Source organism: Bubalus bubalis, chromosome 10 (genome assembly GCF_019923935.1).
Source record: "Bubalus bubalis isolate 160015118507 breed Murrah chromosome 10, NDDB_SH_1, whole genome shotgun sequence".
Taxonomy (NCBI): Eukaryota; Metazoa; Chordata; class Mammalia; order Artiodactyla; family Bovidae; genus Bubalus; species Bubalus bubalis.
This window is the reverse complement of record NC_059166.1, coordinates 43593732-43618557: the sequence shown is the minus strand read 5'-3', so window position 1 is coordinate 43618557 and position 24826 is coordinate 43593732. Positions and strand designations below refer to the sequence as shown.

The following is a 24826-nucleotide window of genomic DNA, read 5'->3' as shown; positions in this document are numbered from 1 at the left end:
AAGCTACTGAGATAGCCCGTGATTACCTTTGGTAAACAGCGCTTTACAAATCCAGCACACATTATTATTCCTTTTTTTAAAAAAAATAGGGAGAGACACTACATTTCTGAGAAAATGTTGGCCAAGTAGAAATGTCATTTATTACAAGAAAAAAAATTTCAATGGCATCTACTTAAGAATGAAATGCCCCACCCCAATCCACCCCCTCCACCACAGCCAATGCACAGCCTGCCTAAGGCTGAGGGTGCCTCTAGGACAGGTCTCTCGTGGGATTTTGCATCTCCCCCACCACCACCAGAGGGGCACCGAAAACTGCCTGCAAAAGCAGGAACAGAATCCCAGGTTCCTGGTTTCTACTGTGCTGTTAGCATAGTCCCTGTATCCCACAGGGATGCACCCACATACCTTGGGGGTCTCAAGTTCACACTCAATTTAAATCCAGTAATCGCCTCACTGAAAGGACCTCCAGCATTCAGCTGCATTTTCACAGACACACAGCAGAGCGGGGCGGAGGGAGGGATCAAAGTGGCCGAGTCTTCCTTTGCGACTTCCACCCTGGGCTCATTTTCCTCTCCACCTCTCTCATGGTCATTGCCCAACATCTTGGGTATCCCGACCTCTCTTCCAGAACAATGATCCCCATGCTTCTGCAGTGAGGAGATACTCTCCTTTCCTCTGATACCTCTGAACTGACAAATCAGACCAGGCGGAAGGGACTGGGCTGGCAAGAGGGGTAAGGAGGATGTTGGACCCCCAGTAGTGAGTAGGAAGGGCAGAGGAATAGAGAGGGATGGTGAGCAGTCTGCAATCAAAGAGTTATTGCCAACCTGTTGGGTACCCAGGCTGCAGAGCCCCATTCCCTCATTAAATGTGAGCTTTCGCTCCCAGCTATTATCCAAGACACTTCCCATTGCTGGCGGTGAGGAATTTCTGCCCCAAGTCTATCAATCACATCCCTCTTTGTCACTTTCACAGCATTTTTCACAGGAGAAAAACCTTAAATGCAAACAAGCTGCCAGTTCTTTAAGCAGAAAGGAAATAAATGCACGATCATAAATATGCAATAAGCATCATGAATTGAGAAAGGAATTTAGCTCCCTAAGATTTCTCTCCTTCCTCCCGGCCCACTGCCCCATTTTCTATTGCTTTCCAATTCATCAGTGCTTTTGTCTCTCATCAAATGCCAGGGGGCCACACGGCTGCTTGGTCTGTGATGTGATCCCTTTTCTTTTTATAGCAAAAGGTCTATGGGGTTTTCTTGAAGATTTATAACAAGGTCCCCTGGTACCGATATCTCAAAGCCACTGCATTCAGTCTCCTAACAAGGCAAAAAATATTTTAGAAGAAATCTGCACACAAAAGTCCCAGCCAGGCATTACGCACAGCCCACCCAGAGATGGTCCGCAGGCACTCCGGTTAGGGTGCACCATCAGTTAAGATAACTCTCTGTGCTTCTACTGGTCCAAACCCTGTGTTGAGGAGAGATTGTACTCACATCTGGGGGTCTGTCCTCCCCGTTCTACATCGTGATCTGTTGCTGGAAAAATCACGGTCAGTTCTTTCTTGGAGATCATTAGCTTCCTAGCACTGTCACGCCCAAGGGTCCGCAGTGATTTACGTTACAATGCTCGCTGCCTTTTCCCCTTGAGCTTCCTCAGCCAACACCGGCCAGATCACATGGAAAAGCATACTAGGACATCCATCCAGCTAGCAATGTTTTGTGGCTTCCTAGTCTGCCCGGCACAGCTTCTCAAAGTCCTGGGTCTTCAGATTTTGTTGGACTGTTCCCTCCTGCCGGCAGAGGACCTGTAACACTGCTCTGATCAGAGAGTCAGGGAATAATTCACAGATGGGTGGAATGCTTGTCAATGATGTTCAGACGACAGAGAAACGAAGTCTGCATTCTTTCAGCAGTAAAACAGAGATGAATGCACAGGTTGTAAAGGAGGGGGGATACGAGAAGAGTTGAAATCTGTAAGGAACTGTCTTTAGGACAGCAATTAGGGAAATGTTCGCTCTGTGGGAACAGCAGAGACCCAGAGACTCTCCCAACCCAGCCCTTTAGGCAGAGGGTTCCAACACAGGGACCGCAGCAGCACAGGAGACTAGGGGCTGGTTGAGAAACTGTTCCCAGTGTTTGTGAACTGATAGTTTGTCTCAGAAATCCTCCTCTGAACAGAGTCTCTGCAGGAAAAGGGGAAGGGAGAAGGCAGGGAGCTCTTTCAAGGGCTATCAATGGCCCTCTACATCACAGGTGCGTCTTCCAGACCACTTGTTGAAGCAGCAGAAAACCAACTTCCCAACTTGAGTAATCACAGAAAGGAAGAGTGGTTTGAGTTTGACTTGTGCTAATATTACTATTTTTTCCCCTCATTCCTAAAGCCAGAATTGTTGGTCCTGGAGATGGGAAAATGACTATCAACAGGAACCCTCTGAATACCCTTTCTGCCCAAAACCCTGCCCCCATTTCCCCAAGGGCAGCAGCTCCTATGGGCAGGGGGCTGATTCTGCTTTGGCCAGTGTTCGGCTTATACCAAGGGCAGGAAAATAGCTAGCAACCGCGGCTGGTGTGCTGCAGCAAGAATGAATTCCCTGGGGAGACCAAATGCCTGTAGAATGACATTCCTATTTTTAATGCAAGACCTTTATACTAGTTTAGCCAAAAGTGATCACTGCTGGGTTACTGCAACCGCTACTGGAGGACCAATGTGCTTAGAACACAGATGCATGTGACACGTCCCCTACTTTGAAGAAACCCATCATCTGGCCCCGATCAGCCTTGATCATGGCCCAAAAGGCCAGATGCCAGCTGAGAACCATACACTGAATGCGACAGAAGTATAAAGCAAGGAGTGGTTCATCTGCTCAGAGGCCCTGGGACATTTCCTTCTGAGAAACCGACTCCAGAGTCAGGGACCCTCAACACAACACTGTTAACGAGGACAGGACAACACTGGTTGCTCACGAGCCTGGTGTTCACACGTGCTGTCTGCAAAAGGCAGGGACAGAAAGGCAAGTTTTGAGCAAGCCCAGCACGGCTAAGGAACAGGTATGGTGATTTCCTGAGAATATCTCACGTACAGTAACTACTCTCTTCTGAATCTAACATTTACTGGATTTTTCAAATAATCACCTCCACAGGAGACATAGAGAGGTTGTTGCAGTGAAAGTTGAGTGACATCTGGATACTATTCAGGAAGCCTATGACATACCCCACCATCAAGAAAAGCTGCTGGCAAATGTCAAAATACTACCGGCGGTACAAGGATACACCACTGAATAAAGATGGGACTGAGAGGAGGCTTGTGATGTAGAAACCTCTCCGTTTTACATAGGGCAACAATAATTACTTTTTGGTTGTCTGGTGCTGCTAGATCACCAGAGCTGCCAAGTTGGGGCTGGGTACTCACATCACATAGCAAATGCCCCACAATCCAGATGCAGTGCCATCCACTCACGAGCCTTCTGCTGCTCCATCTCCCCTGCGACAAGATGATCACTCGCTGATCTGTTCTCCTACAGTTTTCTGTAAGCCCTGCTATGGGCTGACTTGTGTCACCCCCAAATTCATGTACTGAAGCCCTTAGTGTGACTGTATTTAGAAATTAAGGTAAAACAGGACTTCCCAGCTGGCTCAGTGCTAAAGAATCCTCCTGCCAATGCAGGAGACGCAGGAGACATGGGTTCAATCCCTGGGTCAGGAAAGATTCCCCTGGAGGAGGAAATGGTAACCCACTCCAGCTTTCTTGCCTGGAAAATCCCATGAGCAGAGGAGCCTGGTGGACTACAGTCCATGGAGTCGCAAAGAGTCAGAAATGACTTACAGACTGAACACAAGCATAAGCAAGGTAAAATGAGGTTCTAAGGGTAGGGCCCTGATCTGATAGGATGAGTGTCCTTCTAAGGAGAGACACCAAAGAGTCTCCATGTTCACTCTCTCCCCCGCCTCTCTCTTTTCATACCTGCACCCCTGCCTCCAAGTCATGCTCATAGGAAACGCCATGGAAGGACAGCAAAAAAAGCAGTCATCTGCAAGCCAGGAAGATCCTTATCAGAACCAAACTCGGCTGGACTTTGATCAGGGTCTTCCAGCCTTCAGAACTACCAAGAAATAAATTCTTGCCAGGGAAGCCACCCAGCCTACAGTCCCTTGTAATGGCGGCCCTAGTGACTAAGACCTGAGCTCACCTCACTCTGTCATTTGCTGGCATGGGCTCAAGGTTGGTCTTCCTGGTTACACTGAACTCCTTGAAGGCAGAAACCCTATTTTGTTTATCTTGTTTCTCCAGTGCCTACACAGTTCCCAGAACATAGTTAGCCTTTAATGTCTGTTCAATAGATGCTAGAAAAGCTAATAATCAATTGGTCTTCAGGAGTCTGTGCATCCCACAAGAAATAGAGGAGGTGCCAATTAAATCAACTAGTATTTTGTTTTTTGGGGGGTTGACTTTTTCCTTTTTCCTTTCCCCAAAGATTAAGCAGGGTATGGCTGCAAAACCTCCAAGAGATAACAACTGGGGGGTGGATTCCTTCTTCCCTCTCTCTTCCTCCTCAAAATAGAGGACAGCAGCTCCTGGGACCCTAGGAATTACCAATCTCAAGTGACAGGTGTGTCAGCGCTGGACGGCACTATAGCCCCACCCATAGCCCCCCCCAGAGTTTTCTTCTCACTGTCCTCAACCTCTGTTGGGTAAAACCCACAAATGCTAAAGGTGACCCTCCACAATCAATACCAAATGACAATAAAACCAACCTCAGAGAGTAGTCCAGCTCTGTCATATATCCATATGACAGCTCTTACCCACTCCAACTTGCTTTGATCTGGCTTCTTTCTACCCCCCGTTTTCTTGCTAAACCATCCCCGATGCTGGGGTTGTTGATTCTGTAGTGTATGAAGCATTTATTGAAGAGATAGTCACAAAGAACTACGGGAACTCAGCAAGAGCTTTCCTTCTTGGTGTGCTGGGGTGAAAGGAGGTCAGGAATGTTCTTACAGAGAAGGTCATAGTTGAGCTGGGTCTTGGAGGAGAGGGTTTTGTTAGGGAGAGAAGTGGGGGAGGGCATGAGCAGAGGAAACAGCCAAGAACAAATGGCAGAGTCATCTGAAAGTGTAGGAAAGAGGAGCAAAGAGATTTGCTTCAGGACTTCCCCAGTGGTCCAGTGGCTAAGACTCCACGCTCCCAATGCAGGGGGCCTGGGTTCAATCCCTGGTCAAGGAACTAAATCACACATGCTGCAAACATCAAAGACTGAAGGCCCCACCTGCTGCAACTAAGACCTGGTGCAGCCAAAATAAAAATAAAAATACATATACATAAAAAGAGAGACGCTGCAGCTGGAGCTTATAACACATAGGCAAAGACCACAGATGACACTGCAAAGTCAGGTTGTGGAAGAATTTTCACATCATGCCAAAGACACTGGACTATAACTTGCATGTGTGATGGGAACCCTAGATGTTGGTAAGAAGAGAGACTGGTCAGATTTGTATACAGCTTGGAACACAAACACACAAGATTGGATTAGTCATAATTATGGGTTCATGCTACACTTTCAAGTATGTATACAGCTTTCTCTTCTTTCCTTTGCTTTTTTTAATTCCTTTTGCACTTCTTTCTTTCAATTTTACTTAATACACTTTACTTTTTAGAGCAGTTTTAGGTTTAGAGAAAAACTGAACAGAAAGCATAAAGAGGTTCCTTATAGCTCTTAACCCACACTCTGGCCCTCGAACTCACCACAGTGTCCCTTATTATTAACATCTTATATTACTGTGGTACATTTGTTATAACTGATGAGTCAATATTGACTCATTAACTAAAGCCCATGTTTGTATAGCGTTCACTCTGTGCTGTACAGGTCCTTGGGTCTGCACAAATGTATAATAACATATACCCACCATGACAGTATCATACATAAGAGCTTCACCGGATAAGTGCTCCACCATTCATCCCTCCCTCCCCCACAGCCCTTGACAGCCACTGATCCTTCTACTGTCTCTAAAGTGTTGCTTTTTCCAGAATGTCATAGAGTTGGAATCATACAATATGTCACCTTTCCAGGCTGGCTCTTTTCACTTAGTAATGTGCATTGAAGGTTCCTCCCTGTCTTTTCATGGCTTGATAACTCTTTAAGTGCTGAATAATATTTGATAGTATGGATGCACCAGAGTTTAACTATTCACCTACTACAAGACATCTTGGTTGATTTCAAGCTTTCACAATGATGGATAAAGCTGCTATAAACATCCAAGGGTAAATAAGCCACAGGGATGTAATATACAGGATAAGGAATATCATCGATAATATTGTAGTAGTTTTGTATAGGGATAGATGGTTACTCAGAGAAGGCAATGGCACCCCACCCTAGTACTCTTGCCTGGAAAATCCCATGGACAGAGGAGCCTGGTAGGCTGCAGTCCATGGGGTCGCGAAGAGTCAGACACGACTGAGCGACTTCAGTTTCACTTTTCACCTTCATGCACTGGAGAAGGCAATGGCAACCCACTCCAGTGTTCTTACCTGGAGAATCCCAGGGACGGGGGAGCCTGGTGGGCTGCTGTCTATGAGGTTGCACAGAGTCGGACACGACTGAAGAGACTTAGCAGCAGCAGATGGTTACTAGATTTATTTTGCTGATCATTTCATAAGGTATGTAAACGTCAAATCACTGTGCAGTTCACCTAAAACTAACATAGTGCTGATACATATGTCAACTATATTTCAATTTAAAAACTCTACATGCATATTTTTGTGTGTACATAAGTCTTCATCTCATTTGGGTAAATACCAAGGAATACAATTGCTGAATCATACGGTAGGACCGTGTGTAGTTTTGTAAGAAGCTGATGTGCTGCATGCTAAGTTGCTTTAGTCATGTCCGACTCTGTGTGACCCTATGGACTGGAGCCCTCCAGGCTCCTCTGTCCATGGGATTCTCCAGGCAAGAATACGTGCCTTCCTCCAGGGGATCTTCTCAACCCAGAGACTGAACCTGTGTCTCTAAAGTCTCCCGTATTGGCAGGTGGGTTCTTTACCACTAGCGCCACCTGGGAAGCCCAGAAACTGCTGTAGTTTCTGCATTGTAACAGCTGATTTTACATTGACTAGCTGCCAAGCACAAGGGTAACCTTCAGTTCTCACGTTACATGATTTCTCTGTTGCATTAGATGCTGCTACCATCTCTCCTTCATCACACTTCCTTTTCCTCTGGCTTCCATGACCCACTCTCTCCCTCATGCTCCGTGGACTATTTCTTCATCCAAGGGCTCTTCTTTCACTGGTCCCATAAGTGTTGCAGGTCCTGAGATTCTATCCCGTATTAATCTTCTCTGCTCATTTTCCTCTCTAGAAGATCTCAGTACCGACATATCCCCCACACCTGCTGCCCACACGCTCCTCTGCTGCCTAGAAACGGATTGCTCCAAATTTTCTTTAGCCTCAATCACTCTCTAAAGCTCCCTTTTTTTAAAACACCCAACCATTTACCAAACACCCAGACATCTTACTCAGATGTTCCCCATCAACATGCTAACAGCCAAATCACCATTCTTCTGTCCAAACCCATTCCTTTCCCTGTGTCCCCTTTTTGGTGAGGGGCCCCATTTTCCATCTGTCTGCCTGTTTCCCTCATCTGGGACCACCCTCCCTTTCCTCTTATTCTTCTTTCCCCATCCTGACATCCAACAATTTACCAAATCCTCCCGGTTTGAGACAGTAAGACAGAGATTTAAAATGCAAATTCTGGGGACTTCTCTGGTGGTCCAGTAGTTAAGAATCCGCTTTGCAATACAGGGGAGGTGGGTTCGATCCCTGGTCAGGGAACGAAGATCCCACATGCCGCAGGGCAGCTAAGCCCAGGTACTGCAACTAGAGAAAAGTCTGAGAGTGGCAACGAAAGATCCCACATGCCACGGCAAAGATACTGCATGCTGCAACATAAACCTGATGCAGCCATAAATAAACAAACAAAATTTTTTAAAAAAATAAAATGCAAGCTTTGAAGTCGGATTTCCTGGGCTCAAATCCCAGTTTTGCCACTTAAAATGGGCAAATTACCTACTTGATTCTAAGCCCACTTCCTTGTGTATAAAACAGAGAGAATAATAATCCCTAACTGACTGGGTTGTTGCAAAGGTTGAATGAGATAATACATAGGCTATCCCATAGGCTGGCACGTACAAAGTGCTCAGTAAATATTAAGCATGGCTGTATGGTTATTGCTTAACTGTTCTTGACTTGTTTTTCTTCTCTAGCTGCACTGCCCCGGCCTTCACTCAGGCGGTTATCATTTCTCACCTGAACTGCCACAGTGGTCTCCAGCTGGATGCTGAAGGTATTTTCTGAAATTCTTCTAAACTGAGAAGTTGAGATGAAAGAGGTGATGTAAGTTTTTGCTTGCCTAATAGAATCTGCCTCTGTAGATGAGTTTTTGCCTAGGAACTGGCTAGAAGCCAAAGCCAGACTAGTGTTCAGGATTCACAGTGAATATATATTGGCCTGAAATGTATCTTGGATAAAAGATAACTTTGTAGAGATCAGCCCAACCTGACCAGAGAGTTGGTAGGATTACTTAAGCTTGACTCTCAGGAAAGACAGCCACTGAACCAACAGTGGTTAAATTCTCTCTCCTTTTAGAGACCACTGAGCCAACTTCAGGTAAGTTCCCCTTTCTCATGTATTAGTTTTAGGAGAAAAGGAGTCATGAGAAACTCAGCCTTCTCCTCCAGTTGTTTCAAGATGGCCAAGTCGGAGTACAGACAGCTAAGCTGCAATGCGGGAGGAGCCATGGACACCGTGCCTATCTGCCTAGCAGGGGTCTGCTGGGTGGTGGGGTCTGCTGAGTGGTGGGGTCTTCTGAGTGGTGGGGTCTGCTAGGTGAGGGTTTGCTGGGTGGTGGGGTCTGCTGAGTGGTGGGGTCTGCTAGGTGGGGGTCTGCTGGGTGGTGGGGTCTGCTGAGTGGTGGGGTTTGCTGAGTGGTGGGGTTTGCTGGGGAGGGGTCTGGGGGTGCTGGGGGTCTGTTGTGTGATGGGGTTTGCTGGGCAGGGGTCTTCTGGGTGGTGGGGGTTTGCTGAGTGGTGGGTCTGCTGAGTGGTGGGGGTTGCTGGCTGGTGGGGGGTTGCTGGGTGGTGGGGGTCTGCTGGGTGGTGGGGGTCTTCTAGGTATTGGGGGTCTGCTGGGTGGTGGGGATCTGCTGGGTGGTTAGGGTCTGGGCCTTTGGTGCCAATTATTTTGCCTTGTCTGCGGACCTCTCCTCTTGACAAAGATAGTTTCGTGTAAACAAATCATCCAGGGGGCTTGGAGTTTGTAGGGCTAAAGTTTGCAGGTGGAAGCTGTTCTGCCATGTTGGTCTCCCTGCCTCAATTCCCTCCCCTGCCTCAGTGCATGTGATCACTGGTGTCAGAATGTTCTTTGCATGGCACAATGTGATCGTGTTTTTCCTCTGCTACAATCCTCAGTGACTCACAGTCCCCCAACACAAAGTTCAGGGATACACAAACCCACGCGTGGTCTGGTCTCAGCCCGTCTGCACCACCTCCTCTTCTGACCCATCCACCCACCCATCCTGTACCCTCGCTTGGCCATAAGGGTGCTCAGGTCACCTTGAAAGCACCACCCTGTTCTTTTTGCTTAGAATGACCTTTAGATCTTTCCCAAACTCCTCCTTATCCTTCAAACCTGATTCTAGGTGTCCTTCTCAGAAGATTTTGCCTTGATTTCAGACTTCAGGCTTTCAGAACGTGGGAGAATAAATTCTGTTGTCGGAAGCCAGTTAGTTTGTGGTGATCTGTTACAGTGGCCGCAGGAAATGAGTACAAATGCCTTATACATAATGGATGCTTAGTAACTCTTTACCAATGGCCTGTCTGGGTCAATCAACATCACAGGCTGTGACTCTTTTTTTAAAGTCACTCACACACATCCATACCTTCTTGGCCAAAAGCCAGGACTCCATTATGTCACTTCAACATGTATAAATGATACTGTAGCCAAGGGGTCCCTCACTGCTGTCTGAGGGACAATGAGATTCCAGGGGCTAAGAGTGTTCTACTGATGACATAGTCCTATAAAGCACCCTTCACCCACCCTTTCAGGAAGGAGACACTGGGATGCCAGGAAGCAATGGCTCACGCACGAGGATGGACAGCCGCCCTCAGTGGGGTTGCTCTAGCTAGCAGCCGACTCAGGCTGCATCCTCGCAGCCTCCCTACAGGAGACACAGAGAGAAAGCCACGTCGGGCTGTCAGTTTCCAATTTTGCACACAAAAAAAAACAAAACACGAAGCTGCTCCACTAGCTAGGAATGAAGTGTCCAAATGTAACCCGGCAAACACAACCCCAAATAAGGCAAAGGGAAATCTGGGATTAACAGGAGTGTCATCTACTCAGCAGTAAACACCAACTGTGATTTACCACTGTAATGTGTAATTCCAGTGGATTTCTTCTACTGTATTCCTTGGAGGATATAGGCCTTCTCTCAAGACCATGACCCTTCAGGGAGAAACCATTTAAACTCCACCAACCACAAGCAGATTGATCCAGTCTATCAATGTCCGCTAAGTGAACCTCCAGAAATGGTTGCTTTTATCTTGGCTAAATCTGGTTTTCATTGCAGGGGTCCCGGTGTAGGCAATGACACTGCCAATGAAGTATTTCATTAAAAAAAAAAAAAAAACATTTATTTGACTGAGCTGGGTCTTAGTTGCAGCAGGTGGGATCTAGTTCCCCAACCAGGGATCAAACTCAGGCCTCCTGCATTGGGAGCATGGAGTCTTAGCCACTGGACAGCCAGAGAAGACCCCCACTGAAGAATTTCTGACCATAACGTCCATCTGATCCTAGAAACTCCAGATGCTATGATGCATGGCATCCTCCCCAACCCCATCACCTTTAACCCACAGAGCTTTCTCCAATAACTTTTTATCTTTGCTTACTTTTTCATTGAAGTATAGTTGATTTACAACGTAGAGTGAGTTTCAGGTGTACAGCACAGTGATTCAGTTGTATACACACACACAAACACAAGATATTGAATATATATATACACACACACAAAAAAAGAAATATTGAGTATAGTTCCCTGTGCTATACAGTAGATCCTTGTTGGTTTTCTTCTTTATATATACTAATGTCCAAAACTCTTCTTAAAAGGTGCAGCTCTCAGCAGCATGTCATGGTTAGATGTGATTTGATGGTAACACTGCCCATCAGCACTGGTCTGGAAAGGCCGCTACAGCATACACACCACTGCCTGCAGAAACTCCACACCTGGCCCCCTCACCTCAATTTCCTTCTGATTCCTCCTGGTGGGTGCAGGACTGGGAAGAAGCAGGAGGAGAAGAGGATCTATTGAAACCCTCCACCCACAGAGCAAACTACATGACTCTGGGCAAGTTATAGAACTTCCTTGGGCTTTAATGTCCTCGACTGAAAGATGGGGGAAAAAATGGTAGCTGCTGACTTCATGGGCTTCCCAGGTGGCTCAGTGGTAAAGAATATGCCTGCCAATGCAAGAGATGCAGGTTGGCTCCCTGGGCTGAGAAAGTCCCCTGGAGGAGGAAATAACAACCCACTCTAGTATTCTTGCCTGAAAAATCCCATGGACGGAAAAGCCTGGCAGGCTACAGTCCATGGGGTTGCAAAAGAGTCGACACAACTTAGCAACTAAACAATAGCAACAACTGACTTCAAGGGGCAGCTAGAAGGGCTTGCTGTAGGAGTGGATGGCAAGCACTTAGCACAGTACTTACACAGAGTAAGCACTCAGGCAGCTGTGCTTGTGTGCATGTATGAAGTCTACTGGAGGATGAACTTTCTAATTAGATTTGAGTTCTTCCTGCATCTCTTAGGCCTTCCCCTTTCCTTAGAGTTCCCAGGGGCTGCCCCAGGGAGATCCCATAGCCTTGCTCAGCACACAGCATGATGCAGCATTTGGCTTGGGCACAGAGCTTTGCTGGGAGCAAGCGTCCCTCTCCGTAGATGAGGGGAATCGGGACTTTAAGTGGAGCCAGTGCCTGGGAGGCTCTGCAGCTCTCTCTCTGTCCTCCCGTCCTCACATACCGACGATCACACACACGCATATGCACAGTCCACGGCTCAAGAAGACACATCCCACCTGGGGACTCGGACCCCCAGGGAGGTGAGGACCACTGAGGAAGAGGTGGGCTACCCAGAAAGGTCCCGCTGGAAGTCAGCTTCCCTCACGCCAACCTCTCCCTCGGCCTGGTTATTTCTGGTTATTTCCCAGCTGAGAATTTCTCTCAAATTGGTGATTGTTCATATTGTTAAGTTTAGCCACAAATGAACCATGAGCGAGTCTGCTCCACGAAAGTCTCTCACCCATAATTACAGCCCATGATAAACATACCACATTGTCATCATCATCAGTCAAGGTGCATTATTCAAAATTTTAAATTGTGTCTCCTCTTTACAAGAAGAGGTTCCTACGGTGAAGGCAGCGGGAACAACAGTGACCTTGACTTGCTTATTATATGCCGAGAATTGGCCCCAGAGATATTCATTTCCAAGAGTTTAAAACAATCTTAAAATAGTTAAGTCTCGCAGGATTTTCTCATTACTATTGCCAGATTATTTCCATAATGGAACTATATTTAATTAGCCGAGCCTCAGCAGTCTTCAGGAGATGGGTGACCTGAGGAATGACACGCTGTGAGCCCCTCTGTGTCAGGGTCTGGGTGAAGCCTGGGCCCTCCCCCTTCTGATGGTCTCTAAGAGCACAAGGCCGGGCTCTCTCTTCAACAAAGCCTGAGTCTGGCCTCACTACGCTTGGTGGTGGAGCTTTCAGTCTCGGGCTTGGCTCTTCCTTGCTCTCCGGGGCCTGGAACCCAGTGCCTGGAGAGAATCCACAGACGCTTTCCAGAGTAACAGTTCCTGTCCTAACAGCCCTTCTCCAGGGGTTCTCCCAAAACCTGGGTGAGGCTACTACTGCGCAGTCTCCAATTTCAGGCAGATGGCCTCTTCGATGATCGTTCATATCCAAAGTCAAAACAAGGAGCATGGTGGGGGGAAGGCAATAGAGGGAAAAAGAAGGGTAAAGGTGGGGAGGTGGGAGGGAGGAACAAAGGAGCAGGGACAGCGTGAGGAGACAGTGAGCACCCCGTGAGGAGGCAGCCACTGCTGGGGACGTGGGGGCGCTGCCCAGTCCCGCCCACCTCCCACTCCTTCCCAAGCTAGGAGCCATCCACCAGGCCCAGTCTCTGCTCATCAGAATTTGTTGAATGAATGCAGGGATTCCTTCTGATTGGATATGCTTATCACACCTCCATAGTCTGTATCATGTTTAACAATGTTTTATTTTCTGGCGTTCCACATGGCATTTGGGATTGAACCAGGAATTGAACCTGTGCCCCATACGTTGGAAGTGAGGAGTCTTAACCACTGAACCTCTGGGGAAGTCCCTAGAACATTTTATTTTAGAATGAAAACTAGAGGTGGAGAAAACCTGATAACAATTATGTATATGAATACATCCATATGTAATCATATACACACACATTACACTTTATGGGCTTTCCAGGTGGCACTAGTGGTAAAGAACCTGTCTGCCAATGCAGGAGATGTAAGAAATGTGAGTTTGATCCTTGGGTAGGGACGATCCCCTGGAGGAGGGCATGGCAACCCACTCCAGTATTCTTGCCTGGAGAATCCCATGGACAGAGGAACCTGAAGAGCTACTATTCATAGGGTCACAAAGAGTTGGACTGGACTGAAGTGACTTAGCATGCACGCATGCATATATTACATTCTATATTTTAAAATGTATAATTTACCAAAAAAGTGTACAAATCTTAGGTGTACAGCATGTTGAACTTTCAAAAACAGAACAGACCTAGTTTGTGTGCGACTCCAGAGCCAACCAGGAGGCTCTGCAGGACCTTGTTCAACTGAGTAGCCAAGGCACAGCCCACATCCTGCCATCCGAGTCCCAGCGACTGCTTCGCCAGCCAGAGGAGCGAGCTCTGAGCACCTTGCGCTGCAGCCACTCCTCAGGACCAGAAGCAGGGAAGCCGAGAGCAAGAAACCCCCAAACCCGAACTCAGCCTCTTCCTGTTGCCCGAATCATCACAATCAACAAGCGCCGTTGCTATGGGCTCTAGGCCGAGGTCAAGAACAGGATTGCTTCCAGGTGTGATCAACGGGCAGAAGAAGACCCTCGCTATTGGACAGAAGAGATTGCGGGCACGAGCACTGGCACCAGCTTCCGGCTGGACTTAAAAGATGGCATAATCCTCTGTGAACTCATGAGTAAGCTACAGCCAGACTCAGGGAAGGTCAATGAGTCCTCATTAAACTGGCCTCAGTTGGAGAATACTGCAACTTGATTAAAGCCATCAAACTTACAGCATGAGGCCACATGACATATTTCAAGCAAATGATCTCTCAGAGAATGGAAACACCACCCAGGTTCAGACGATGCTCATGGCCCTAGAAGGTCTGACCAAAACAAACGGATTCCATACAACCATTTACATTGGAGCTAAGTACGCAGAAAAACAAGATGTTTTGATGAAGGAAAATTAAAAGCTGGCCAAAGTGTAACCGGTTTGTAGATGGGAGCCAATAAATGGGCCAGGCGAGTAGGGAAGACAGCCTGAAAGACGAGGAGGCATCTTTGTGATCCCTAAATGCAAACTGACAAACCTTTGGATCAGACCACAATTAGTCTGCAAATGGGCACCAACAAAGGAGCCAGGCAGGCAGGAATGTTAGCACTGGGTACGCACAGGGACATCTAGAAGCTAACATTACAATCTGTGGACAACTCCACAATTTTTCTACAGGTAGGTACCAACAAAGCCGCTTCCCAGAAAGGAATGAGTGTATGGACTTGGGCAGCAAGAGTACGTGCTGCTCCCACAGAACCTGTCATTCACAATGGAAGCCAAGGAACAGGAACTGATGAGTCGGAAATCAGTGACAGTGATTATCAGGCAGAATACCCGGATGAATATTCGTAGTGAGTACTAAGATGACGACCCCAGAGATTACCAATGTGGTGAGCAAGGCACTGATTATTAGATTCACGGAGGAGCTCTGTGTTTAGCCTACTGCTTTTATTCAGTGAGAAACAAGCTAGCCTTCAGTAATTTTTATCTTGCCTTCCGAAAACACTATTATGTTCATTATACCTAACGGAAATATTGCCTTACGTGCATTCCTTTTTCTGCCTCTTCCCTAAATAGTTGCCTTTTAGTATTGTGACAGTTAAATCCTACAGCATAACCAATAACTCGCATATGAAGTAAAAAGGAATAATGTGAAAGGGGAGTACTCCTGTACAGTCAATTCTTTGATTAAACATCTACGCATTTTTACAGTCCTCTACTTAAGCCAGTATTTTCAAACAATAGGGAGCTTTTTTCTTTACACTTTAGTATCTGGTTTCCACATGGAAGACTAAACTCACGCCTATAGCTAACTGTGTAGGCTAAGTTGTATGTGCACACTCAGTCGTGTCTGACTCTGCAACCCCGTGGACTGCAGCCCACCAGGCTCCTCTATCTATGGGATTTTCCAGGCAAGAATACTGGACTGGGTTGCCATTTCCTTCTCCACGGGATCTTCCTGACCCAGGGATTGAATTCAGGTCTCCTGTGTCTCCTGCATTGGTAGGTGGGTTCTTTACCACTGAACCACTAACTAACTGGTCTTTACCAACTAAATTTAAGATGCAGGACTTTAGAAATTTACATATCAATGATTCTACAGTATTGTTTACTAATTTTTAAATAAAGTCCTGATCGGTGTGTGTGGGGGGGGGTGGTGGGGAACAGAACAGACCTGTGTGAATAGCAGCTTAGTCAAGAAAACAAATTAGCAAAGCCTCCCAGAGCGCTACTCATGCCGTTTCTGACCACTAACCACCCCCCACCCCAAGGGTAACCGCTGCCCTGAATTTTAATGTGAAGCTTAGTTCTGCCTATTTTTGAACCTCATATTCTACTCACGTATTCTTTTTTGTCTGGCTTCTTTCACTCTACATTTGTGAGCTTCTTCTACATTGCTGCTTGTAGTTATACTCCTTTCATTCTCACTGACATATATTATATTCCACCGTGTGAATGAATATTTCACCGTTCATGTATCCATTCTTCTACTGATGAGCTTTTGCATAGTTCTGTGTTTTGTGTATTGAAAACAGTGCTGCTATACACATTCTTACACTCATCTCTTCAGGAGACTTCACAAATACACGTGTTTACCTAGAGTGGAATTGTTGGGTCCTATGTACACAAACGTATGCTCCACTGTAACAGATGTTTCTATGCATCTTTCTCACGTTCATATGTACCTTCTTGGTCTATGTGAGTCCCAGAGGCAGGACTGCTGGGCGCTGGGTTTCTATCACCACTGAGAAGCAGTCCATGGCGTCAACAAGTCATGCAAAAAGAATAAACCTTTAACCCTAATTCGTTTTTGCTATTTTTTTTAATAAGTATGTTGAGAAAGAACAATCACTGCCGGAGTATCAGTAACTGCAAAATGGCCAGCAGAGGAGACTGACCCAACACAGCGCAGCCCTCCTGTTTAGGCCAACAGCAGCCTTGCCCAGTCCACAGAGAAACAAACTACCCACCCACTGCGTGCTTTCATACCAAGTTGCTTCAGTCGTGTCTTGACTCTTTTACGACCCCATGGACTGTAGCCCACCAGTCTCCCTGATTTTCCCAAGCAAGAATATTGGAATGGGTTGCCATGCCCTCCTCCAGGGGATCTTCCCGACCCAGGGATTGAATCTATGTCTCATGTCTCCTGCATTGGTGGGCAGTTTCTTTACCACTAGTGCCACCTGGGAAGCCCATCCATCCACTGGGCCCACAGCAAATGCCCAAATGATGGAAAACAGAGGACCCTGAGAACGGCATCTCATTTAGCTCATGACTTGTTTTTCTCAAATTAGACTTTCAAAGCACTTGAATGTATTCCGGTGATGGGAGATGAAAGGGAAATGGAAACATAACGATGATTACCATGTAAACCACCTGCTCTCCAGCCACACGCTGAGACTCAGTGTTTCACAAACAACACTGCTTTCCACTGGACAAGGTCAGCAAAATAATAACAGAGCTCCAAAGGACAAGTCCCCTCAGAGAGCCTGCCTCTCCATATTATGAAGTCTTCTAAACACTGCCTCAGAAACAACTGTATTTTATTTCATATTTTGAGAAGAAGACAAGTTATCAAGTAAAAGCCCAGTGAAGTCATACAGGGGCCACGTGAGCATTATTCATCACCAAAAGTGGAAACAACTCAAATGTCAATCAGCTGGTGAGTGGACAAACCAAATGTGGTACATAACCATACAATGAAATGCTGTTCAGGCAAAAAAAGGAATGAACCACGGACACCTGATATAACATAGATGGACTTTGAAAACATTAAGCTAAGTAAATGGAAAAAAAAATGTTAGTCATTCAGTTGTGTCCAATTCTCTGCAACTCCATGGTCTGTAGCCCACCAGGCTCCTCTGTCCATGGAATTTTCCAGGCAGGAACACTGAAGTGGGTAACAATTTCCTTCTTCAGGGCTACTATATATTAAATAGATAAGCAACAAGGATATATTCTATGGCACAGAGAACAGAGCCAGTATTTCACAATAATTATAAATGGAGTACAATCTTTAAAAATGATAAAATCACTATACTGTACTACTGTAACAGATAATATTGTACATCAACTACACATCAATTAAAAAATAGCATAACCTTCAGAAAACAAGGTGATAGAAGTTTGGTACAGTGATGTCACACAGAGAATGAACAGTAGGGCTTCTCTGACATAAACTGCAGCAATATCTCTTTGGATCTGTCTCCTACAGTAATGGAAACAAAAACAAACAAATGAGATCTCATTAAGCTTAAAAGCTTTTGCACAGCAAAAGGAAACCATAAACAAAATGAAAAGACAACTTACAAAATGGGAGAAAATATCTGCAAATGATGCAACTGACAAGGGATTAAGCTCCAAAATATAGAAACAACTCATATAGCTCAATATGAAAAAAAAACAAACACCCCAATCAAAAATGGGCAGAAGACCTAAATAGATATTTCTCCAAAGAAGAATGCAGATGGCCAAAAGGCACGTGACAAGATGGTCAACATGGCTAATTATTAGAGAGATTCAAATCAAAACTACAATGAGGTATCACCTCATACCAGTCAGAACGTGTGTGTGTGAATGTTGGGTCGCTCAGTTGGGTCCAACTCTTTGCAACCTCATGGACTGTAGCCCGCCAGGCTCCTCTGTCCATGGAATTCTCCGGGCAAGAATACTGGAGTGGGTTGCCATTCCCTTCTCCAGGGGATCGTCCCAACCCAGTGATCGAACCCAGGTCTCTCCTGCATTGCAGGCAGATTCTTTACCATCTGAGCCACCAGGGAAGACCCACCAGTCAGAATGGTCATCATCAAAAAGTCTACAAATAATAAATGGTGGAGAGGGTGTGGAGAAAAGGGAGCCCTTCTACATTGTTGGGGGGAAGGCAAACTGGTGTAGCCAGCATGGAGAACAGTAGAGAGGTTCTTCAAGGAACTGAAAATAGAGCTACCATATGATCCTGCAATCCCACTCCAGGCATATATCTGGAGAAAACCATAATTGAAAAAGATATACGTAGCCTAATATTCACTGAAGCATTATTCACAATAGCCAAGACATGAAAGTAACCTAAATGTTCATTGATGGATGAATACATAAAGAAGATGTGTGGTACATATATATACAATGGAATATTACTCAGTCATTAAATAAAAAGCCAAAACAATGCCATTTCCAGCGACATGCATGGACCTAGAGATTGTCATACTGAGTGAAGTAGGACAGAAAAAAACAAGTATCTATGATATCATATCACTTAAATGCAGAATCTTTAAAAAAAAATGATATAAATCAACTTATTTACAAATCAGAAACAGACTCATAGACAGAAAACAAAATTATGGTTACCAAAAGGGAAAGGTGGGGAGGATAAATAAGGAGTCTGGGATTAACATATACACACTGTGCTGGGCTTAGTCGCTCAATCGTGTCTGACTCTTTGCAACCCCATTGACTGTAGCCCCCCAGGCTCTTTTGTCCATTGGGATTTTCCAGGCAAGAATACTGGAGTGGGTTGCCATGCCCTCCCCCAGGGGATCTTTCTGAACCAGGGATCGAATCCAGGTTGCCCGCATTGCAGGTGGATTCTTTACCAGCTGAGCTACCAAGGAAGCCCCAATATTTACACACTACTGTATATGAAATAGATAATCAATAAGGATCTACTGATAGCACAGAGAACTATACTCAATATTTTGTAATAACCTATAAAGGGAAAAAAAATCTGAAAAAAGTATGTGTGTATTTGTATATAACTGAATTTGCTGTATACCTGAAAATAACACAACACTGTATACCAACTATACGTCAATAAACACATAAGTAAAAGAAAAAAGAAAATGCCTAGTAAACTAGTGTTGATGATAAAGTGACAGAAATAGCAGAAACTAGCTCTTCACAAACATACTTTCGACATCCCTGGGATATACTCTTCAGCGACATCTCTCAGACCCTTTTATCCACTAAAGGGTACAATTTTCTCTATATTACATAAGGAGTTAAACTGGTGAGGCTGCTCTTCAGTCAAAGGGGGAAATCCTGCCATAAAGGAAGAAATGTCAATGAGCAGAGAACCGGGGTGGGAAGAGCTCTCTCCAAGGTCCGTGAGGATGAGCTGTCTATCCAGGAGCTACCGCTGGGAGTGCTTGTTGGCTGAGGATCAGCTGGACAAATTGCCCCCTCTTCCTTCCATTCCCCCAAGAAAGCACGCTGAATGCCTTCCCACCCTCCCCCTTCTTCCTCAAGTAAAAGCAAGGATGTTACCACCAGGGCTGTGGACCCAAGAAAAAGCAGATCCCATCACCATACCTCTCAAACTGCTGAGCAAGCTGCTCCTATCGGAGGCGGCAGAAGCAAGTGTAATAATGATGGTTTCTACTGTCCAACAGCCAACTCTTGCCAGATCAACCACTGTCCCCTACGCCTGCCTCACCTTGTTACTGAAACACATTCTATGTAATCCCCCAAATAACAAGTTGTAATAGGATCTTTTTAGTTATCATTCTCAACAATGCCAGTAGTACTCCATAAACCAGAAGTTTCCTTAACAGTAATATTCCAGGATGGTAGTTTCAAATTTATCCTGTAATTACCAAGGGCTGCAAAGACTGCCTACAGCAGAACCCTTCTCCATGGTCCTGGGGCCATCTTGGTGAATGCCAGTCACAGTGAGAAGATCCTATGGAACAAGAGCTTCCCTCTATTGTCTTTTTTTCTCTTATTTTTTTCCCCTAAATGTAGCTTATTGCAATTTTTAAAAATCATCACACTGCTTTCAACTTTTAAAAAAACGATGTTTTAGAACATCTTTGGTTTGTTGTACTGTTCCTTTTTCAGAAATTATCTACATATGTATAAAAAATTCTGACTGGAATATTCTAAAATTTCAGGGTTTTGTTGGGTATCAACAGAGCTGTTAAAAATCAGCTGATTGCAACTCTACTCCAATAAAAAAATCAGCTGGTTAACATTTTAGAGCCAGATAAATTTAGATCCATCCCTTACTGGTTATTTTACTGTAGAGAAGCTACTTCTCTGAGTATCAGCTACTTCTGTAAACAGGATATATTATCAACTTGATAAAATTTTTTGAAAATTAAATAAGATCATGTATAAAAACACTATTTCAGAGAAATGAGATAAGGCATATATCTATAATGCATGAGGGCAACCCACTCCAGTATTTTTGCCTAGGAAATCCTATGGACAGAGGAGCCTCGTGGGCTACAGTCCATAGGGTCTGGAAAGAGTTGGACACAACTTAGGACTCAACAATGATCATCTAGAATGCATACAGATGCCAGCTTTCAATAATCACTATTATTATTGCAGCTATATGACTAAACAACCATGTGTGGCTCTATTTCAATACTGCTTTCTTCAAGACTTAATCCATCTTTGGGGGTTGGAGACACGTGAAGATACCTGACCTTCTGTGACTGCTGTGAATGTATCTGTCACACAGGAAGTTCTGGGTTTAAATGAAGTATTTCTCTGACCTCACCTTGTCAATAAAGTCCCGTGGAAAATGCTTGTTCTGGACACATTTTGTGCACTACTTCACAATTCTCTCACCTCTGCCTTATTAGCTACAACCAGAACTACCGACCAGGAGAATTACATAGTACCCAGCTGGGATGGAGCTTCTCTGGCCCCCAAGGGTGGGACTCCTAGAGGTGTGGGGAGTTTACCTGTATGGAGTGGCCCTGAGATTTGCCACAGGGACACTAGTGCACAAGCCCCACAATCCTGAACTCCCAAGTGCCCCTGAACTTTCTGACCAGCAAAGCAGCTCCTTCTTTGGGGAAGAGAGCTGCCCCTTCTTGCCTGGAGACCTGCAAAGAGCTCACCTGAGTCAGCTGCCTCATAAGGTGATGCTCCCCTTCCTCAAAATCCTTCCACCCCTGCTGATAATTAGGGCCAGGTCTCAGCACAGCCTGCAGGGAAATTTCCTATAGAGAGTCCCTGCTCCTGCAGGAAACAGCTTTGTACTAAAGGACTCTCAGGTTCCACTGTTATGTACAGATGGGATGGAGAATGTGTGGGTAAGGAAGGGTTGATGCGGTGAGTGTCAGGCTGGACTGAAGAGACCTTATCAACCAAGAAACACTCTCCTGTAACTGGTGGCTTAGTATCCTGGCACAGACACCTGGTCCTCAAATGTTGGGATGGCTCCTGGAAGCCTAGGCACAAGGATGGCCTACAGTGAATTAAATGGAGATTCTGGAACTGCCTTGGCATGATATTGAGAGATGAGTTGAAGGTTTGAAGGTTGAAGGGTTAAGATTGGACTTATCACAAGAAAATAAAGAACAGCCCACTATCTGACTATGGGGACTTCCCAGGAGGCACTGGTGGTAAAGAACCCACCTGCCAATGCAGGAGACATAAGAGACATGGGTTCAATCCCTGAGTCAGGAAGATCTCCTGGAAGAAGGCATGGCAACCCACTCCAGTATTCTTGCTTGGAGAATCCCATGCACAGAGGAGCCTGGAGGGCTCCAGTCCATAGGGTTGCAAAGAGTTGGACACTTCATGGGAAATAGATGGGGAAACAGTGGAAACAGTGTCAAACTTTACTTTTCTGGGCTCCAAAATTACTACAGATGGTGACTGCAGCCATGAAATTAAAAGACGCTTACTCCTTGGAAGGAAAGTTATGACCAACCTAGAGAGCATATTCAAAAGCAGAGACATTACTTTGCCAACAAAGGTCCGTCTAGTCAAGGCTATGGTTTTTCCAGTGGTCATGTATGGATGTGAGAGTTGGACTGTGAAGAAGGCTGAGCGCCGAAGAATTGATGCTTTTGAACTGTGGTGTTGGAGAAGACTCTTGAGAGTCCCTTGGACTGCAAGGAGATCCAACCAGTCCATTCTGAAGGAGATCAGCCCTGGGATTTCTTTGGAAGGAATGATGCTAAAGCTGAAACTCCAGTATTTTGGCCACCTCATGTGAAGAGTTGACTCATTGGAAAAGACTCTGATGCTGGGAGGGATTGTGGGCAGGAGGAGAAGGGGACGAGAGAGGATGAGATGGCTGGATGGCATCACTGACTCGATGGACGTGAGTCTCAGTGAACTCCGGGAGTTGGTGATGGACAGGGAAGCCTGGCATGCTGCGATTCATGGGGTCGCAGAGAGTCGGACACGACTGAGCGACTGATCTGATCTGATCTGAAAGTGACTTAGCACACAGCATGCACAGCTGACCATGATTCTAGAAAAACCAAGAGGCTGCTCCCTTCTCTAAAGGGTAAGAGCACTGGTGAGATGTCCAATGGTTCTGGTCTCCATTGGCTGGAGTGGACATGGGAGATGCTCCCTGGTATTGGGCTCTTTTGGAGGATGACAGGATTCCAAAAGACCAGAGGCCAAGTGGTGACAACTAAGCATCAGAGCCTAGATGAATGTAAACACCATAATCCAAAGCAAGGCCAGAGTGACAAACGGAGTGCTTTGATCATTAGGAACCTGTGGCCATGACAGATCAGCCACAGGCAAGATGGGTGGACTGATTAGGAGTGTTATTTGACTTGTATAAAAAAAATCAACAGTGAGCTGGAGGGACTTCCCTGGTGGCCCAGTGGCTAAGACACCATGCTCCCAATGCAGGGGGCCTAGGTTCAATCCCCGATCAGAGAACTAGATCCCACTAAAGATCCTGCATGCCACAATCATGATCTGACCCAGACAAATAAATAAAATTGAAAAAGAAAAAGTAAACAAAAACAAATGACATCAAAATTAAAAACTGAGAGAGGGTGAGCTGGAGAACAGAAGACTGACATCAGCTGCTATAATCCACAGGTTCACAGGCCACTGGAAGAGAAGAGGCTAGGTCTACTTGGAGAGGAACCCGGCCAGAGAGTTCATATGATAAAGAATTCACTGGTCCTGCTACAAGATCTGTAACTGCTTACGAGGATCTTTGGCACTGGGGAAAGTGGATGCCAAATCTTTTGTGTTGTACTGGGTCTGAGTTGACCCTGAACCCATGGGACCTAAAAGGTAGTTCTCCAGTTGGAGTGGAGGCTTACAGAGTCCCAGTGACAAATGGAGTTGTGACCACATCTGTTTCACAGGGAGTCGAGCAGGTCCACACAAGCATCTGTGGGTATTTCCCCAGCCTCCAGCTGTAAAGTACATAGAGATAAACTTAGACACTAACAGAACCCTCACAATGGCTCCCTAGGAAGACTCAGGACACCATCTCTAGAAAAGGAAGATCTACAGATGCTATTTTTCTTACATCTGTAAAACAAAATAGTACTCTGTCCCTGACATAATAGTTGGCAGTCTAAAAAGGTAAAATAAAAAGTAGTATATTTGCCTTTAGAAGATGGTATGAAGGATCATTTATGGGCTTCCCAGGTGGTGTTTTGGTAAAAGAATCTGCCTGTCAATGCAGGAGATGAAAGAAATGAAGGTTTGATCCTTGGGTGGGAAGATCCCCTGAGGAAGGCATGGCAACCCACTCCAGTATTCTTGCCTGCAGAATCCCATGGACAGAGGAGCCTGGCTAAAGTCCATGAGGTCGCAACGAGTCGGACACGACTGATCAACTTAGCAAGCACACACATCAAGGAACTACAACAGCTTTTTGTCATGTCTGACATTCCTTGCATTTCCATGGTATTTAGTGACCTAAATTCTGCCCAACATCAGGCAAGCTGAATATAAAATACCACAAAAACCCAAGAACAAATAGACATTTGGCAACTTGAAATTGAGTAGTTACTCATTTGGGCAAATGAAATCCCTACTCTTCCCACAGAGTTACCTTCTTCTTAATGACCGGAAATGGAACTTTGTTAGACAAATAGAAAGGGGAAAAAAAAATGACACCAGTTTCTGACATTGAAATTAACAGGCTATAATTAGGAGTACCTTCAGCTAATTTCTGCCTTAAGAAGAATATGTTGCGAAGTGATTTAACACTGAATTACTTATACTGATTATCTTAAATAATTTCAGGTGTCACTGTTCATCCAAACAGTACAGAAAAATTCTTACAGCTAAGGAGTAATATTCTACTCTTATTCTTTCCTTATTTGCCTTCACAGCGCTTTGCAAAAAGTAGATACTCATTATGTAGTCAGTGAGAGCCATTTGTCTATGACAAAAGACCACTAGAAAAGCAGTCCTTTGCAGACCAAAGTCTAACTATGGGTACACTGTTCATTTTGTTTAGTCATCCTAACACTT

At 45.4% G+C, this 24826-nt stretch overlaps 1 protein-coding gene and 1 pseudogene across 7 annotated transcripts in view; one reads left to right on the top strand and one right to left on the bottom strand.

The window, feature by feature from the left end:
* The window catches only part of ANKRD6 (ankyrin repeat domain 6), a 185270-nt gene that overhangs the window by 68152 nt on the left and 92292 nt on the right, over positions 1 to 24826 (bottom strand). For 2 of the 7 annotated variants that reach the window (XM_044924284.2, XM_045161954.1), the window contains exon 1: positions 1496 to 2143. The exons of 1 other annotated variant lie outside the window; for it this stretch is intronic. The gene's annotated coding sequence lies outside the window, so the exon portion shown is untranslated. Of the gene's footprint in view, positions 1 to 1495; positions 2160 to 24826 lie in introns of those variants that run through there. 4 more of the 7 variants (XM_044924285.2, XM_045161953.1, XM_044924288.2 and 1 more) reach the window with 4 other exon arrangements.
* LOC102416425 lies at positions 12643 to 15038 on the top strand (annotated as a pseudogene).